General features: G+C 39.7%; 1 protein-coding gene across 3 annotated transcripts in view; it reads right to left on the bottom strand.

Moving 5' to 3' along the window:
* Positions 1-14,213, bottom strand: part of LCLAT1 (lysocardiolipin acyltransferase 1) — a 115,734-nt gene extending 101,521 nt beyond the window's left edge. For 2 of the 3 annotated variants that reach the window (XM_005493842.4, XM_074536922.1), the window contains exon 1: positions 14,075-14,213. The gene's annotated coding sequence lies outside the window, so the exon portion shown is untranslated. Of the gene's footprint in view, positions 1-13,846; positions 13,941-14,074 lie in introns of all 3 variants that reach the window. The other variant, XM_005493841.4, reaches the window with a different exon arrangement.
* Positions 14,214-19,042: the final 4,829 nt, after the last annotated feature.

The following is a 19,042-nucleotide window of genomic DNA, read 5'->3' as shown; positions in this document are numbered from 1 at the left end:
CTCTCCTGTATATCCAGTATGTGTCTGTGCAGGGGATCAATTCTAAACATTTCTGAAAGAAATGGAGTATCCTGATAAGCTGGGAAGTTAAGCCTGAAGGGTTAAAAGTTTCACCCAAGCTGCTGCACAGGGTTTTACAAGAAGGCAAAGAGCCCTCCAAATTCACCATGAGGGGGTTTTTGCTTTAGCCATAATAATAGCTTTGGTCCTGGTCCTAACTCAGAGCAGAACAATTAAGGCCAGCTTTCAGGAAACTAAATTCTGTCTGAAAATATCTCCCTAGCTGCAAAATTAGGAAGACTATAAAGTCACTTAAAAATTCACCAGTCCTCAGCCTTCTTTCAAACAGTTTAAGTTTCATGAAGCAAATAATAAAGCTGATAATGTTGTTGTGAAATATTGCAAGGCTGAGAGAAAAAAACAGCAACTCTGTGTCACAGCATGACCTATCAAAACAGTTCAAATTACTTTAGGAAACCATAAATATATTAAAAAAAAAAAGTTTACCCATCTTCCAACTTTTTCCCTCCACATTTTGGTAAGAGGACCAAATGCCTAGGCAGACTAGAAGACATGAGCAACAACTGCAAGTTCCTTTACACTTATTTATATTAAGCCATTATTATTTCACAGTGCTTCCTGAGCAGTTTACAGTAATCTGCACTATGAAAAAGGGATGTAACAAAGAAAATGAGACGTTATGTGATGAGCATTTCTTAGGATGTCAGAATTTTTAATAACTAACACTGTAGCAAAGAAGAAAGAGATTAATGGCAACAGAGCAAGCAAGAAATGGTATTTTACATATATTACGGAAAATACAAAATTGAAAGTGATCTAAAATCTCTAACAGCATACTTATAAGTCTTTTTTACTGGTAACAGATTCCAAGCTTCAAATCATGTTTGACTGAATGAGTCAGTAAGGAAAAATATAATAATTTCCTGATACTTCACTGAAATTCTTAGACCAAACTACAACAAAAATAAATAGTAATCCCTTATAGAAGGAATATTAGAATAGGATTCTCCTCCAGTTGTTCAGGAACGTTAGGGATTTAAAGTATTTCAAAATGCCTGGCTGCAGTTCAACACAACATAGCTAATGGGACTCAATATGAACTCTCCCATAACACTTTATCTAGTCAAATAATTTCTCTTTATAACTTTCTATCTCCAGCTTCCATACTGTCAGATAGAGATATCAAGCATATAAATGGGAAACTACATTAAGAGATCATAACTGACTCTTTTAAGATGAAAGTAGGTTTTTCTATACATTACGAACCCCCTCAAGTCAGCTGCAAGATACCCCATAAAATAACATCTACAACCTGCAATTTCTGTAAAGCTGTTACACATTTTGATAACATAATTTAGTCACTTTCTATTATGCAGACCACATAACAGAAATGGCAACACTTTTCCACTAGAAGGGAAGTCAAGGCATTAATTGTAATTTGTTATCAGATGTGCCAATAAAGGCAACCACTGTGCCCTCCATCAAAAGCTGAAACAGACTGAACTGATTACCAAATAAGTTAAAGTATGATAAATGTAAAACTCCAAGCTTCACACCTCATTCAAAATGCATCTCTCCAAGTTATCAACTGCAAACATGTCTGCCAGTTAATCAAGTCAGCTTTGTCTCATTCTAAAAATCATAAAAAAACTAAGGTATATTTACATCAAGTAACTTCAAGCACATTTCTAGGAGGCTGAAATTCACTGTGAAAGCCAACAAAGATTAGAGGAAGCTGTCTATCACCAATTAGACAGTAAAAGTCAAAGCACAGAAGTTCAGTATTAACTCCTTGAGAGAAAGGCATCCCAATCAACATCCTTCACCTTGACTGCAGAGCTATCAGCCTGAAACTAGAGGAAGTGCTCCTGGATGGCCAATACAATTTTCACAAGTTATTGTGAGGAAAATTTCAGAATGTGAGTAGAGAAATTAGAACAGGCTGTTTTCCTCCTACTTCTTTGAACAATAACCTATGTGTTCATTCATGCATATGTAAATAGACAAGGAACTGCTTCACTCTGGACCAAAGGAAGATTTAAGGCATGAAGCAGAATTTGAGAGGCATAAAGCAGAATTCAGTCAAACTGCAGGACTATTTGTGATGATAAATGGCTTTGTAGAAATATCTTGGAATACTGACATATTTCTTTTTCTGGTGTTCTTGATCCTATATTAAGGAACTGATTCCAGTGACCTCTCTGTGGAGTCAGCATTGATCTCTACAGGTATCTATCATTTGCCTACAATAAAACAGACTGCCAGAAATCACAGTCTCAGACTACAGATGTAGTGATTCTGTGGAAATCTAACACATAATGATTAGTTTTGGCCCAGAAAGTGTTTTAGTCAGATACAGAAACATGGGAATTTACAGGAGGGAGAAGATGACATTTAGCAAGGGGTCATCCGCAGTGTAAGTACAGTTTGCTACATCCACAGCAGAGATCAGGGGATTCAGTACCACTAAAAAAAAACATTTGGGATACTGAACAATGAAACATGGAGAAATTATAAAGCACCAGATTTAAGGCTGTTGCTCCCTGGCTGGTTTGTTTTTTCACACAGGAACTCCACCTTATCTAATGCACAGGCCATAACAGCAGGGTGAAGAAGGAGAAATTACTCTGTATTTCTTTTTCCCCTTCCCATAATAGAGTGCTTAGATATTAAAATTCTAGGGCAAAACCCTCTTTTTTCCCCTTTTTCTTCCATCTTAAGTTTATTATACTGCTATATGAAAGTGCTGTATTTCAGTAACCTATTTTCACAAAAGATCCTATTTGTATTTTTATAACTCAAGGCCTGTATTATAACTCAGCACGCAGCATATGAATTGTGTCTGCTTAATCTGGAATGTTTCCAGACTAATTTTTTTTCAGAATATTTGTCACTGTGCAGTACATCACAAGCACAATTCACAGTTGTTATGAGCTTCAGTTGCAGCTGTGAAAGCTTTGCATTCTTTATTTTATAGATGTCCAATTTGGAACCTTACTATTGAAATACAAGGATCACAAGTGGTTACTGTTAATAACATCACTTATCTTGCTTCTTAAGCAAAAAGTAAAATTCAGGTCTTCAGTGGCATTTAACTACAGAAACCCTCAGATTATCATCTCCAATTCTTTATTCAGTTCAGGATACAACATCAGGCACATGCAACAAGTAAAACTGGTTCTACAGACCACGTTCTTTGAATCTAAGGCATTCCTAAATACAAGCTGTGGTAAACAAAAGTTTTTAATGAGGGGAAAGAAAGATAATGTGTTAATGAAAATATGTCCTGTCAATTCAAATAAGGAGATGTGGGTGACATTAAAAAACTCAGCCCATATATCACTTGTCACTTATGTTTCTGTTGGTATTTTAATGAAGTCTAAGATCATGAGCCTACTGTGAAGAGAATCTGGGAGAGAAACAGCTGCTCATCTCTAATAGCAATCGTGTAACTTAAGAAATGTCATTTTATTATTTTCAAGGAACAAAGGAAAGGAAAACACTCCAATGATAAGGTAGGATATCTTAAACAGAGGAAGACCCAACATTCCTATGTACAATATGCATGCTTTCCTAAAAATCAAAACCTCAGCATTTAAGTTGGCCAAAACCCATAACTTCCAAGCATTCCCTTCAAATTCTTTCACTAAATAAAAAAAATTTAAAAAAAACCAAAAAAACCAAAAAACCACAAAAAAAAACCCCACAACTGGAGCTAGAAAGAGATCAGACATAAGTGTTTCTGTATTTGCTACATTTCAGGGTAGGTCAGGTATCACCAACAGGTTAATGGATGAAAGAGCAAAGTGCTAATTAAAGCAAAAGCTTTTATTTCAGGCCATTAGTGTAAATCTGTATAGTCAGTGTACAATTCCTTAAACCAGCAGACTCAACTGAGTTAAAGAAAGAGCAAATCCTATCATATTTAATGTTTCTCATGCCTAATCTAGGTACCTTTTTATGAGTACTTCACTATTTTCCTCCCCAGAAGCAAAATCATGTCTTCTAGTGCTATTAAATGCTCATAAAAGAACTGATTTTCAAATAAAAACCTTAATATGAAAATCCTAAAATGTAACCTATTTTCCCTTTGAAATATATTCTGCCCATCAAGAAAAGTCAATTACATCAATCAAACTACAGAATTTGAAGGTCATAAAGTAATGATTCTAAGTATTTTCTTTTTCTTTTTCCCTACTACTTACATTGTAGTCAGAAAATTTCTTTATTCTACATTAAGGAACAACTTATCCAAGCTAACTTCCTTCTGAAAAAATTAATTGAGCCTTTATTATGATTACATTTAGAACGCTTATATAGACATTTCCTAAGCTTTTTCCAGAACAAAAACAGTTAAAATGTTTTAATTAAACCACTTTTCCTTGAGTAATGTTTCCTTTACAATGTTTTTAATATAACTCAACACTGGCTGCATCTTTCTTGACAGATGGTATTTCCTTAACAGAGAATGTCTCAAATGGTTTATGTATAACATTCTTTCTAAAATTCATTTCCTTTCTGTGTAAGAAGTTAATACACCAAGAAAAAAAAAACAACCAGGAATGTTTCATGCCATGTGGGATATAACTGTTCTAGAGTTTTGCTTTAAATTAGCCGAGTAATATTTTTGTAGAAATATTATTAACACGGTTGAAGCTTAACATTTGCAAAATGGAAAAATACTTGCCCACAACACTGCTTCTCTCCAGATCCCACTCCAACATTAACTTCTCTTTTATGTTCTACTCCTCAGTCCCAGTCTGGTGAAATCTGAGAGATCTCAGTAAGGTTCAGCTTAGGAGAGAGATGTTAAGTGGGTGACTGTTTTCAAGAACAACAGACTGGTAGTTCTGTAACAAATACCTCCCAAACCAGAAAGGAAAGTTCTTATAACTTCCCTCCAAAATCAATCAAAACCCTGGAATCAGCAGAAAAGCACACCATGATCTTTCTCAGGAGGAGGACAGACACTGAGGTCTCACAGAAGTAGGTGCAGCTCCTAGGGGTGAGCCACTCCTCCATGTCAGCATCAAAACACAAGTTCTTAAGAGGGAGACTTGTATCAGCTGGAAGAAGAACTAAGGTTCCACAAGTAAAAATCTTGGGGAAATGGAATTTGCAGGAAATATCTTTGCAGGATATTCAGGCCAAAGGCCAATTGGGTTTGCTGCTTGTAATATATCCTCCCTATAAAGGTTGTAAACTTTGGCTAAAGGGCTGGAGGGCAATAGCAGCAAGAGCAGTCTTTAAGTGATAAAGAAATACCTGCTTGATAATTTCTTTTTCTTCTTATTACGCTATAAGCATTCATTAAAATATTACTTTTCTAACAGATCAAATCATTGTCTGTACAGACAAAAATTTTTATTCTAAAATATTCTGCCGCCTGTGGAACTATATTTACAGTAATATTTTGCTACTTTCCATTTTTGGGCATCTCTTAGCCAATATGCCATTTTGTGAGACTTCTAGTAAACATTATCATCTGTGTTAATACTGTGTTCATATAGAATATCTTGCACTGAAATCCAAAGCTATCAGACAGTTTCCCTAAATTTGAAGGCTTGTCTACTTTATATTTATGAAGAAATGACATAATTCTAAACTTTACAAAACCCTGTCCTAAATATGCCTTTTCCAGCTACTTTTGTACTTCAATACACATTGAGAGATTATGGAGACTATGAATACAATCTTTATTTCTGGTATGCAAACTTATTTTAGCTTTCTGCTCACAGCAATGCTACCTTCAGATCTGAAGGCAAGCTGAATGCCCAGAGCCCATGATAACAAAGCTTTGGGACATATGTGCAGTGCCAGTTTGTCTAAAAGATTTTCATGGATGCCTTCCATAAGGTTACAAAAAAAAGAAGAACTGTATTTGGCACCTCTATTTGCCACTGACAACATGTAAAATGAACAAGGACCTGAAGGAACATGGGAATACCTGACAGCTTCCCTTTAAAAAGGAAAATCCACAGGGGAAATCCAGGGGTCTTGTGCTGTTGCAGGAAGGTGAAAGTCTGCCAAGCTGCAAAGGCACCGAGAGAAGGCAGACCATCAGAAAACCCACCCAACCTGTGACTGAAAGAAGAAAACTTTACTAAATCCTCTAGACTTTTCATAAGGTTCTTTCCAATTAAAAATAATTGCTATTAGTATGTTTTCAAAGAGAACTACAAAAGCACTGTGTAACACATAATATTTGTTCCTCAGTAGACCAGCCTACCACAACTACTTCAACAAAACCCACATAATTTCAGCTACTTTTCCCTTTAGACAGAATATGAATTCCTGTGCTATCAATAACCATTTTAGCAATATCCCTGTTGTGACCACATTTGCTTCTGCCTAAACTTAATTTCCATACTTCCATAACTACAGAGCCATTGTCTCAATTTGGCAGGTCAGTCATCTTTCAAGGTCCTTTGATGGCTGCTGTAATTAGAACACACACAAAAAAATAGCTGTTTGACCTCTGACGACTTAGCAGGCATTTGTCTTTCAAAAACTATTAAGGTGGCGGACAGGATAAACATACAGCTTTTTTACCCACTGTCATAATCTAAATGAGATGTGCTGCTCAATTCAAGCATTGTTTGAAAGTGTGAGGTTTTTTATTGCTTAGTGGAGTTGACACTGTTCAACATCTAACACTGCATCCAAGAGAGGTGCAAAACTAAATGCTTCTCAATATTTACCAAAAAGACCAAGATTCTTTCTTCATAGCAGGACTGAGATACAAGACATACAATGCCTACCTTTATTGCAACACAAGTAAAAATATTCTGTGAGACAGAATTATTAAAATGTAAATTGTGGAAATTGGCATCCCAAGATAGAATAATTTATAACAAATTAATGAAGTATTCATTCTGTAATGAATGGCAGACCCATGCAAACGCTCAAAATAGCGGATAACTGTAAGGATTTAATTTCAAACTTGGTATTCAAGAAAAAATTTAAACCTGATGTTCCTAATAAAAGAACACACTTCTCTGAGTAAAACCATAATTTTGGGAGAGACACACCCTTTGTCACTTCCAATGGTTAGAAATAGATGAGTCTGCAAAACATTTATTGTAAATCATATTGAGACAAGTATTTTTTGAAGGAAACTCTAGTGCAAAATCTATCCATCTCATGGAGGCAGCACAAAATGCAGCAAAACCAATCCTTTCCTCAAACAGTCTATCACCAAAGTTTAGAAAGATCAAACATAACCAGAACACTACATTCCATCTTCCTAGACAGTCTGTAATTATTTAAGAGAGATTCAAACAAACCAAACACCCCCTTTCCAAATGTGAAATGCATGCCAATTCCCAGGGCATTATCTGGGAATTCCACTATCTGATGATGAATTACACATAAATAGCTGCCTGGCAACCCATCCTTTTTACTTGCCCTGAGGATAAATCTACTGACCTGGGCAAGAGATCCTAAAAGAAATTGCTAAAACTGTTTTTCTTTTTAAAGGAATTCACTAGGTAAGTAGACAGATTAGCGGTGTTTTCACACTGAAGAGGGGGGACCAGAAGAAAGCCACTGTCTGTTTAGGAGGCTGAAAGGAAATTATTAGCCTTACCTTACCAGACTACAGGCTGTCTCCAAAACCTTGGCATGAGTGTATTACCTCACACTTCCTAAAATGTTGGACTCTCGAAGAAAACAGGATTTCCATGAGCGAACAGTTTAAAATAAAAATGGACTGGTTCCCAACAGAGACTTAACAGGTAAGTATTTCTTATACTTGTTTTGCTCTTTGAGAAATCTTTTGCAGTTTTCCTTGGCTTTGCTGAAGAACCAAGCAATGACTTCCCTGGAGCACATGGCCCCCAGCTCCAGCTGATACACAATCTTAAAAATTTACCCAGCAGAACCAGAAACAAGCTCCAAGTTCTGACCATAGCCTGAAAGCCCATTTGCAGCTTGGCTCACTTTGAACAGTTGTATCTTCCATGGATCAGCATGTGCTCATCACTGTCTCCTGGCTTATCATACCAGAAGAGTTAAAAGTTGTTTCTCAATGAGGACAAAACATGTAACTGCTTTTCAGTGAACAGAATGCTTAAGAAATTCCCACTGTACCACAAGAATTCTGGGGAAGAGTTAGTTGAGTTTATGAGAAAAAATCATTCACTGAAATTGAAAGTGCTTCACAATATAAGTTTCTTAAAGGTAATAGCACAAGCTGCAAATATTAGAAGAAAAAAAAAAGCTTTACCAGTCATTATTAAATTTATAATGTTTTATTCTTGCTGAAGTACTATCTGCTTTTTCAAAACCAATGCTCTTTACATTCATGCAAACCACAAACATGATCTTGAAAACAAATGGAATTGATCAGCTGAACAAATGCCTGATTACTGTAGGTATTAAGAACCAGAAGGATCTAGTCCTTCTAGCATCTGGGTAATAAAATAAAGCATCTAAAAAAACAAAATGAGCTTTCTCACAATTCCATGTCCAAACTAGGACAGAATTTTTTGACATTATTTTCACTAGAGAAACAGTTTTTCCAAGCTAACCAGCACATCTCATATAAAAACACATAATGGAAATCCAGAGGACTCATCATTCTCTTACATTTCTCCTCACAGTTAGGGAAAGGAATTTACTCTACCTGTGATCAGAAGAAATGGTCAATCTGAAGAGAAGTCTGCTGACAAACTGACTCCCTTGATCTCTGAACACTCTACCAACTGGAAAACTCTCAGCATAGCAAAGACATTTTTTTCTGCATTTGGGTATAAAAAAGCGATACAAGATTGGTATAAGTTTTTGGGGTCTTTTTAATGGAGGGTTTTTCTAGCACTTTTCTAAAAACTGAAACAAGCAAATGTCTAGCAACTCAGAAGGTTGTAATAGTCACCTGACAGATGCAATTCAAATTCCTTCCCACTTCTGTGTGGGAATATATAAAATACTGAGTATCACCTAGCCAGAGCTGTACACTTGCTGTACATCTGTTTACAGCTTTAACTCACCAACTGAAAATGGTAACTATACCCTGCCCAAGGACATACAAGACAACCAATGAAAACTTCCATAATCTCCAAAACTTCACACACTGCTTGCAGAGAAGTCTGGGAAAACAGAGGCATTTTACTGTGTTTTGATGTTGTAATTTAGCTGCTTGATGAATGGAATTTACAGTTTCTTTCTGAACAGCTACCTTTCAAATTTCAGAAATACAGCGTGGAATGCTTTCAGTGGTATTTATTACAGAGGAACTACCAGTATCCTATTTGAGGCTGTCTATAAACAAACTGTAAAAACAGTTCAAAAACATTAATCAGCTTAAAAACATTAATTTCTGCATACATTTTTCTATGTAAGTTAAATCCCATTAGGAGAACATACTTTTTAAAATATGGCTTGAAATAATTTTAAAGATGGTTGGAAAAGTTTGGCCTACACTGATTAAAATCTATACTTAAATGAAAGGAAAATTTAACCACAAAAACTGTGCTCATTTTAGAAAAACAAGCATATCACTGCCAAAGTGCAGTCCTAAGTTTAGATGGCTGTCTGACTAAAACATTATAATTATGAGAAACTGAAATGGATTTCTAAATGTTTCAAGATGAAACAGCCATTGGGTAATTTGCAAGATATGCAATTATCTTCTGAATTCAAACACAATGCTAATACCCCATCTGAACAAATGCAGACTGTTTGTGTGAAGACTGAGGAAATCAATGTTAAACATCAATACCAACACTAGATACGAGTAACCATAATGAAATCTAAGAGCAGAATTACCAAGTGATGTGGAATTAATTACTTCAAGAATTTTCTCTGAGGAGAGGGAAAAAAAAAGGCTTGGAATCTCTCTCTGTTGCCTCTGTCTCTCCAAGAGCTGCTCAAGCTGAACAGAGGGTCCTCAGCCATTTTATCCTCATTAAAACTGCATCAGGAGGCATTTCACCCAAGCTCTCATGTGTAGCAAGACAGCAACATTTTTACCTTCCAACACCAGAGAGGGTCTTCAAATAGATTCAAAGGGTCATAGAACATATGTTCTGTTACTTCATAATTAACATTCATATCTTCACGGGATCATTACCATACTTGACCATGCAAAAGTTAAAAGGAAACAAAAATTAAACATAATCACACGCTCACCCCAGATCTGTTTGTCCATTTCATGCATAACCATTGTAAATTCCAGTTACTTTGAAAATTAAGTTAAATCTTGATCTGCAACAATCATGAACAATCATGATGCAATTAGCAGGACTTTAAGAAATTCAAAGTAACTCCGTTCTTGTTTAAAAATCATGATGGCATGTACTTGTCAGTACCTGCACTACCTTCTATTGTCTGGCTTTGATTTAGTAAGAAAAATTAATGACTTGGTTGTGTTCTATTTCTGGGTCTCCTTTGAAGCCTGAGTGTTCAGTTATCTTTTGAATCTTCTGACTGCAGCCCAGTCTGTTGTTTCACTGATTTGGTGAAAGGAGTACAAAACAATCTGTCATTTATAGATAAAAACACACAGGAACTGTGAGGAGCATGTCTGGGGACACAGCAGTTCACAGGACCACCATCATTCAAAGAGTAATTTTATAAAGGACCAGAGAAACTTTTCAGTAAAAATTAATTCTCTTTCTACCAGCAGTGTGGGTTGATCCACATAACTGCTTCTTACAGACTCATGAGGCACTCTTCATTTAGCCTTCATGGCACCTCTGGGGCTGCCACCAAAGGGGAAGAGCAAATCGAGATCAATTTCTTTCAACAGTAAGAGATGCTGGATGCCTTAAAAATAATAAAACCATCGTAAGCTCAATGAAAAAGCACCTGATTAAGAAATGTCTTTCAGAAACACTGGAATGAAAGCAATACCTGCTCCCTTGACACCTAAAATAACATCAACAGCAGGTTTTACACCAAAGGATGCCTGAAACAAGCTTCTCAAGAGTCAGGGGAGTTTTAGTATCACACATGCAAAATCTTGGAAAAGCAAGGTGAAAAAAAGCAGTTCTGTTCCTAAGGGGAAAGCACCTTAAGCCGATTATCAGATTAAAGGCAAATTAATTTCCTCAAACTCAAGAAAGGATAGTGTGTAAAGCTACTAATTTTGCATTGGCAAGTAAAGACTCTCCCAGTTTTTAACCCCTAAGCATTCAAAAACTCTAATACAAACAAATGTAATTAGATAAATTAAATTTATTGGATCAAAATAAGGTCAAGTTCACAAGTAAACTAGCTCACCTAAGAGAAAAAAATTAGGAAAACAAAGAGATATTTTGGGTATGTTTGAAGAATTCTGCTATCATAGCTCTATCATGTCTCACTGTGCCCTGCTATAGCAAAAAATTGGACAATTCACAATGCAGAATTGTCTTTCAGGAGCAATTTACTTGTTAGGCCAAGGCAACAAACAGTAAAATCAAACTGTGAGCTTTTGACAACAGTCAGCAGGGACCTGTTCCAAAAATTCAACTCTCCAAAGGTTCCATCTCCCCCTCTCTTAGCCCTAAGTGCTGACCAAGCACCACGCACACGATACAAACAAGGCAGCTCTCCTCAGGCCAGTGCCAAGAAAACATTGAACAGACTGTGGAGCTCAGTGCCTCGTGTCTGTGTGCCCCCAGAAACAAGGGAACAAGGAAGGGACAGCCTTGAGCAAGACTGTAAGTGGAAAAGAGGAGAACGAAATAAGTAAAGAAGGACAGAGGAAAACACAATTATTTGTAAATATATAATGATGAGGTAGGAAGAAAGCATACATTGAGACAAAGACTCTGCACATCCCAAGAAGATGGAAGAAGCAGCCAACAAAAGTAAAAAAAAAAAAAAAAAAGTGTTTTGGCAAAGCAGAGTTGGGAGGAGTAAGGGGTATCAGCACACTAAAGGATGGGACAAGTGACAGGAAGGAAAAGACATACATGAGACTGTCCAAACAAAAATTAGGAGAAACAAACTCTATGGGGAAAACTCTTGCACAGAATCAGGTAGAAAGCCAGCAGAAGGACAAGAGGATTTGCACCTATGGCAGTTCACATTAAGAACCTAGGGATTAAAAATCTGGCTTTACTAAAAATAGCTGCTAAAGGAATAGAGACTCTGCAGGAACAGATGAAACACGTGAGAGTTTCCCACGTGAGCAACTGGAGAAAGGTTTATGTGATCCTGCAAATCCCAACACTGCTAAAACCCCAGGCAGGTGTGAAGATGACACCTTATTCCACTGCCAATCTTCCTTCCAGATTGCTCTTGTGGGGAGGGCAGGGGCAGACAACGCCAAGAAGGCAAAACTCATTGAGGAGCTGGACCATACCAGAACAAGGTTTCCCTGCAGAATTTCAGTCTGGTTTTCACAGTAGGGTACAAAATTATCTTTCCTTCAAGATTCTGCCTCACTGAGTACACACGGTGGACCATGTGAGGTCTAAATAAGGGTTTGTAAGTGACTTCCCTCTTTCAGCACAGAAACACTTTGGCAAGCAGTGAATGGAGAAAAAAACCCTTGGAAGATGAGAAAGTTCCTTCACAGGCTTATACTCTCTTCGGTCTTACCACATATTCCCTACACATGGCTGACTTTTCTTTTTTTAAAACTGAAACTTTTCAGAAGTTTGAGGTGTAGTTCTGATTTTCTGAATGACCACTTTGAGATTTGGTTTTTCGAGGTACAGTTTCACATTATGGTTGACCCAGAGCTGGGTTACATTAGCACAGAGGGAGAAACAGCTTTCATTCATATCAGAGCAAGCACTCACTGGAATAACTTCCATCCCCATAAAACTCTTAGATCAACTGTCCCTGAAGTTATCCAACCACTAAATCCACTACAAAGAGAGCAACAAGAACCCATGGCCAGCCGTGGAAAGGAGTGAGACCACACTCTTCAGCTGCAAGCCCACACACTGACCAAACTGAATTCACACTGGTAAGGGCTACCTTGACGTGCTGAGGTACAGCTTCCACTGCAGCTCTGCATTCAGACTATGAGCTAGTACTGTAAAACATCATTGCAAAGTCAAACAACTCATTTTAGATTTCTGTGTTCAATTTAAGTCATATTTTGGCTTTTTTTTTTTTTTTTTAATCCTAGTTTCCTCATTTGTCAAGTAAGATGCAGGATGGAGGGGGACCCATCTATTAATCTCTGTTTTACAGTGTTAGAATAAGCTCAGGCTTGAGAAACATTAGAAGGTTACCATACTATCTACAACTGAAATGTCCAAAAGCAGTGGCTGGGCTGTTGGACAGAACACCCAGCTGCTATGAACTAAGTGAATTATGATGATATTTTTAATCAGTAAGTAAAATACACTACCCATTAGTGTAGCCCACTCCACACACGAACAAAAGTAGAGATTAAAGAAGCCCAGTGACCAAGACCTGCATTGCAATGAATACACACAAGCACCAGTGTGAAGCTGGACGCTCAGTTTAAAACTCCACCGTTTATGTTTAGTGTGCAGCTCCTTGCAGCCACAGCTATGTGCTGAACAGCCCGGTTGTGCAAAGCCTTGTTGCAGCACTCGCCCTGCATTCCCTGCACAAGAGTCCATTCAGGTCAAAGTTTAGCTTTGCCAGAGGGCACATCCAGCCCAGGCGGCAGCACGCACGCCAATACTAACGGGAAAAGTGACAACAGGCACAAGAACCAAGGAAAACCACCCAGTTACAGCTGGAAAAAACCCTGACTGGCTTCTGTGTATGTACAAGCCAAAACAAGACACTCAGTTTGTCCCCCAAATGGAAAGACGCTAAGGATGAGATTATAACAACAGGCCTCCGGTTATTTATTCCTCCAGGTGCAACAAAAGCAGCAGCACTGAAACCGAGCTTTCGGGTACCGTACACGTCTCACACACACGGAACGCCTCCGCAGACAAGCTCAAGCGCTCTCCTCCATCGCCGCGGCTCCCGGCCGTCCTACAGAGCGGCGACCATGCCTGGGGACAAACGGGAGGCGGCTAAGAGAGAGCCCGGCGGGCGACAAACACCCGGCGAGGCCAGGGGAGCTGCGGAGCTACGGAACCTCGAAACCCCGGCGGCCCGGCCTCCCCTCCGCCCGCCCCTCCCTCACCTGGGACAGGGCAGCGCCGCGGCGGGAGGATCCCAGGGAGCCGCCGCGGCGGGAGGAGCTCACGGAGCCGCCGCGCCGCCGCCGCCGCCCGTGGGCACCAGGGCCGCCGCCATCTTCCCGCGGCCTCTGACCCCGCTCACTTCCGGTCACGGCGGTCACGCCGTTGCCATGGCAGCGCTGGCGGCCGGGCCCCCTTAAAGGGACCGCGCGGACGGGGCTCGGGGCCTGCGGAGGGAAAGCGGGCGGCTCAATGCGGGCATGAGCCCCAAAGGGACAGCGGTTCGTCCGTCCCTCAGCGCGGCACCGAGGGGAAACCCGTACTCCTCTTTAACTCCAGAATTCGTCATAAAATAGCCTGTGCGGTGGGAGAGTACTGGAAAACGACCGTGGCGTGTTTTCCACTGCTGTGAGGAGATGGTTTAACTTAACTTTCCCCTTAACCTTCCCCGAAACAAGCCGTATTTTCAGTTTTTATTACACGGCCCTTTGCCACCGCTCACTGTTGATGGAGTTAACCTCTTTATACTCTTTCCACATGTATGTTTTTATAAGGTAAACAAAGCTGGTGAAACCCCCAGTCTGACAAGGGAAACTCCAGGAGGTTTTAAATAAAGTTTTATGTTTGTGTGAAACCAAAGTGAGTCCGTGCCCGGCTGACAAGAGCTGCTGGATGGGGACCAGAGCAACCTGGGCTCTCTCTCTGATTCCACATCAATTCCATGTCTATAGATGAACACGTTCCTGTGCAAAACTCCTGCAAAGTACAAATACCAGGGCAAAACCTGATCCCATATCCACTTAGGGATGTATCCCCCATAGCTGTTCCCCCTCTGAGATCCTTCTTTCCCACTGCAGCTAGCTTTGAGGACAACATTGTCTCTTCCAATGATCCAGTGAGAATTTGTTGCCTTAAAGAGTACCTGTATGGACTTGGGAATCAGTCATCAATTTGGTCAATACTTGAAATTTAAAAAAAAAAAAAATAGGGAATGAGCCTTTGGGGAATCTCTTCCTAAAAGTCAAAAATGTTGGAAATTCTGCTGTCATTGCTTTTTGAGGGATTTGTTCATTCAGTCTGGAGAAGTAGGAGCTAAGGGGGCACTTAGCTGTTGTCTGCAACTGGTGGAAAGTAATTGAGAAATTACTACCAGACTCTTCTCCAAGGTGCACAGCAAGCAAATAGAGGCACTGGTCCCACGATGCAGCAGGAGAAATCCCAATTAGTTAACAGGAAGAATTTCTTCAAAGTTAGAGCAGTGAAGCACTGGAATGGGCTTCCCTAAACCTTGTGCAATCTCAAACCCAGAATGGACCGGGTCTTATGTAAAATTAAGAATAGCATCCCAAATACTTCGAAATGCTTTAGCTGAAGAGACAAAGCCAGCTCTGTGTTGGAGCGCTCCGCCTCTTGTGTCGGGAGGCTCTTTGTTGTGTGATTCACCTCGGCTGACTTGTGCTAACCAGGAAACAGGCATTTAGTCAGACTTAGTCACCAAGACTCCCTCCTTTAGGCAGCTCTAAAAAGTGACCCATTCTGTCCCAAACTGGATGTCTAAAACAGCCCAGCACATGGGGAGCTGAAATAGCTCACCTTGAGGTCACTCTGGCTGATGACATAGTTAAAGCCAGGTGAAATGAATCCTTGCTGGCGCCTCATGAATAAAAGGACAAGAGCAAGTCAAGCTGCTGGATTTTAATTAGCAACAACTTAGCATGAAAGACATATCATCAGCAGAATGTCCCCAAGGGTAGCATGTGCCGTGGGCTGTCAGCCATAGACTTGTGGCCGGGCTCCTGGGCAGCCTCAAAACTTCAAACAGAAGTTTGAAGTTGGCATCTGCAACAGATAGTTTGCATCTGCAATATCTGCAAAAATTCCTGGTGCAACCCTGTAATGCTAAATGGAAAGCTGCCCCCAAATTTTTATACTGCTATAGTGTAGGAAGGTGAGAGGGGTGAAACTGCAGTCATGTCTATATGTGACTTTTGGTATTTGCACCAAAGGGCAGTCATGGCTCTTTTGATAAACTGGGCAAAAATGCGTATGGCTAATTGCCTCTTGGGTTGAAGGTCTCTGCATGGAAGAAATACATGTTAAAATGGGTTAATATAATACTGAGAAAGATTTTCTAAGTAGCTAATAAGGAGCTTTGGCACTCCATGCACCAAAATGTAGACCAGAATCTTACAGCAGCCCACTCTCTGCCACTTCCAGGGTGACCCTGGATAAATCATCTCACTCTCCTATCAGCATAGTAAGAATAATGACATTTTCTTCTTGCTCAGAGTGCTGTCAGGAGATGATAACCAAAGTTTGTAAATTGCTTAGAAAATGCCAACACCTCACTATATAAATTTTTGGTTAAGATATTTTACTTAAATCTGTGAAGAAAATAAATTGGTAAGACAAACAATAATGAGTAATGGTGTTCCTGTTTTCCTTAAGAGCCCCAGAGCACTTTTGTACCATTTGGAAATAAATCTCTGACTATCACATTGACATGCAGGCAGCTGAAGAAGGACATGGCATCTTTTCAAGCATTCACCCTAGCACTCTAGCAGAAAATACAAAGGCAAATTTAATTTTCAGTTGCGACTACACAGGCAAAGCAGATAAGCACCTTGTGCTTTACACACAGACGTTGAAAGCTGAACTTGTGTGAAGTGAGTTAGTGTAGGCATTTTGTTAGAAAGCAAAAAGTCTGCTCAAGAAAAATATAGGCATTCATAATGCCCCTACAGTTTTTGTGAAAGTGGAAAGTACAATTTCTACAGCCAAAGACAACAGTGAGGGGAAGAAAAGAATGTTCAGTATTCAGCAAAAAGGAAGAATCCAGCTGACTGGAAATGTATGTGCATTTCAGAAGGCTTTGTTAAAATAATATTAAGGTATAGGCTTTATGTCCACAAAAATAATGCCATTTGATGCCGAAGTCAAGCTTTCCACGTGTTTGAAATAAAACAATATAGATTTAATTTAGCCACAAAACAATTCCTGTGGGGAGAGCTGGAAGCAGCAAGGCCTGATTCCCAACAGCCATACTTCCCTGTGCCACTCAGCCCATCTCCATCCCCACTGCATTAATTTTGTCTCCTTCCCACTCCATGGACAGCATCCTTGCAAAGCAAGAAGAGTAGGTGCAGGTGGGCCAGCAAGTACCAGCTGCCAAGAGAAACAATAATGTTTGCTCAGTCAGGGCATGAATTTAGTTCTCACTCCTCTATCATAATGTCTGTATTAACAGATCTTGTAAGAGCATGATTGTTTCTGAGAATTCTGCCTTTCTGCCCTTCCATCAAATTTGAGCAAAATTCATGAAGAAGGTTCAAAAGCTCTTGGAAAGGGACTTGCAGCCAGACTGAAAAGCAGCATGGTCACATAAGGAAAGTTCATCTAAAAAAACAGATTGAAAACTAGAAAGTTGCCCACAGTGGGGGGAAAAAAACTCACAAAAATTAAAATCCTTTTGCAAAGGGGTGAAATTGAAAATGATTGAGTCTTTCAAGTCATATTAGCGCCTGAGAAATAGAAAGGGAAAACAGAAAATGACACAAGCTACTATCCGTCCACTGCCAGGACCTGGAAACATAGGCATGAAGAATGTAAGGTCTTCATAGGAACACAAGAGAAAGGAATTTTAATTTTTTTTTTAATAGCTGGGGTTAGCTTTACAAAACATTTTTTGCCTATATGCTTTGTAGCAGGACCCCTCCATTCATCTTGTGTTAGCTCAGCTGGATGACAAGTGGCATCATGGAGCTCATAACAAGTCTCCAAGAGGGGACACAGAGAGGAGGGAAATCATTTGAAACCAGTGTTACTAACAAGAGCAGTATGCCTGAAACATTTGGGGTTTTAATCACTATTGCTTAGCTCCGTGTTTTATTTGCAGGCTAAGTCCCCTTGGGGCCCATATCTGAGCTGAGGGAATGATAGACCATGTGGCACTCAAAGGGAAGAAAAGATAAACAGTATGGAAAATATCATTAGGCAGCCAGTCACGCCTCTCTATAACTGCCAAAGAACAGCAGAAAGATAACTCATGTTCTCCTGTTCCTTGGAAAAGCCTCAGTCACTTGAATAAAGAGACTTTCTAGGAGCTCTTGTTGAGAAATGGCCTGGGCTGTGCTTGCACCAATTGGTTTTCAAATTGAGATTCACAAGCTACTTATGGATCTGTGGTTTACATGGCTATTTCCACTTCCTAAATCTCATCAGTATGTGTTAATTGCTTTCCTAATGGTCCTATGCCGTGTAAACAGTTGCAAAATTAGCCCCAGAGATGGTATTAAATGATAAATTCAAGGAATGGAAGAAGAGGAAGAGGAAAGGATTGCATGAGAGAAAGTGAAAGATGAGAAGGAGCTATTAAATGTCCGAGGTGGGAGGTCATGAGGTGCATTCCCCAAAGCCCAGTGCAGATGTGATCCTCAGGGCCCCTACTGCCTTTACTCCAAGGGCACCTTGGGATGGCTCTGCTTTCACACCCCTGCTCTCCCCTAACAGACCTCCTGTAGCTCATTTACAGAATCTGCCATGCTCCACATCCACCTGGGATTTTCCTCTCTTCTGGGTTTTCTGAGCAAATTTCACAGCCTGTGAGAAGAGCTAAGTTACTTGATGTCTGGATAATTCAGCGTCTCACCTCCATTTGCCTACTTTTCTGGAGGGTTTGAGATAAGGGTGTGACAAGCCTGCAGAAGGATTTTCACCTCTCCATCTGCTTGCGAAGAAAATCAGCTATCTGAGCCCACATACCCTCCTAGGTGTGGAAATTTGCTAACTGTTCATAACATGCCCAAGCTGCACTTGTTAATTTTTCTTCCAGAAACAGCAGAAGTAGAGAAGGGGCCTTGACTCGAAGGGTATCAGCACAGCAGTGAATAGAGATTACTGTCACCAGATCAAAACAGGGGAGGCAGTGACAGCATGGAAAGCTTGCACTGATTTAAGCTGGTATAATATTT

The sequence above is a fragment of the Zonotrichia albicollis genome, chromosome 3 (genome assembly GCF_047830755.1).
Source record: "Zonotrichia albicollis isolate bZonAlb1 chromosome 3, bZonAlb1.hap1, whole genome shotgun sequence".
NCBI classification, from domain to species: domain Eukaryota; kingdom Metazoa; phylum Chordata; class Aves; order Passeriformes; family Passerellidae; genus Zonotrichia; species Zonotrichia albicollis.
This window is presented reverse-complemented; position numbering and strand designations above follow the sequence as displayed.